Raw genomic sequence first — 1,184 nt, 5'->3', positions numbered from 1 at the left:
AAATGATGAATCATGCCAAATAATACTTTATTAATTTGTCAATTCATTTACAAAATTCAATCATCAATATGCTGACGATTGACATTTAGGATACAATTCCCAACAACCGCAGTATATCTACTTAATAGAGTTCCCTCTAAATCCGTTCCTACCACACCGTATGAGATATGGCATGGTAAGAAACCAAGTTTTGGTCATCTCAAGATTTGGGGATGTCCGGCCCATGTCAAAAGATTACAGGCGGACAAACTAGAGGCTAGGACCATAAGTGCTCGTTTTATAGGATATCCTAAAGAGTCATTAGGATACAATTTTTACGTCTCAGAGGAGTACAATGTGTTTGTGAGCCGTCATGCCATCTTCTTGGAAAATCAGTTTATCCTTGATAGACGCAGTGGGAGGAAAATTGAGCTTGAAGAGAAAGTCTCTGAAAAGCAACAAGTCATGGATCCTATCGAACCCATTAATATAGAGCCAGTACACGATGTCCCTCAACCACCTCGCAGATCTAGTAGGGTCTCCCATCCTCCCGATAGATACTTAGGTGTACTAGAAGAGGATACCGAGGAAATGTTCCTAGTGGGAGATAGGGATTACATACAGGATCCCAAAACCTACAACGAGGCGATATCTGATATCGATTCCGAGAAATGGTTGGAAGCCATGAAATCAGAGTTAGACTCCATGCGTTCCAACCAAGTCTGGACCTTAGTAGATCCACCATAAGGTATTGTGCCTATTGGATGTAAATGGATCTACAAAAGGAAGATAGGTTCGGATGGAAAGATAGAGACCTATAAAGCAAGGCTGGTGGCGAAAGGGTATAGTCAACGCGAAGGCATTGACTATCAGGAGACCTTTTCACCTGTAGCCATGCTGAAATCCATCCGAACATTGCTTGCCATTGCAGCATTTCATGATTATGAAATCTGGCAGATGGATGTGAAAACTGCTTTCTTGAATGGAACAACCTTTGGGTTTCACTTCCAGTGATGGAGATCACAAGGTCTGCAAGCTGCAAAGGTCCATCTATGGACTAAAGCAAGCATCTCGGAGTTGGAACACTCGTTTCGATGATGCAATCAAAACGTTTGATTTCATCAAAAATGAATAGGAACCGTGTGTTTACAAAAAGGTTAGTGGGAGTGCTGTCGTATTTCTCGTACTGTACGTGGACGACATCC

The sequence above is a fragment of the Phoenix dactylifera genome, unplaced genomic scaffold (genome assembly GCF_009389715.1).
Source record: "Phoenix dactylifera cultivar Barhee BC4 unplaced genomic scaffold, palm_55x_up_171113_PBpolish2nd_filt_p 001750F, whole genome shotgun sequence".
Lineage (NCBI taxonomy): Eukaryota > Viridiplantae > Streptophyta > Magnoliopsida > Arecales > Arecaceae > Phoenix > Phoenix dactylifera.
The sequence above is the reverse complement of the archived record's forward strand: the minus strand, read 5'-3'. Positions refer to the sequence as shown.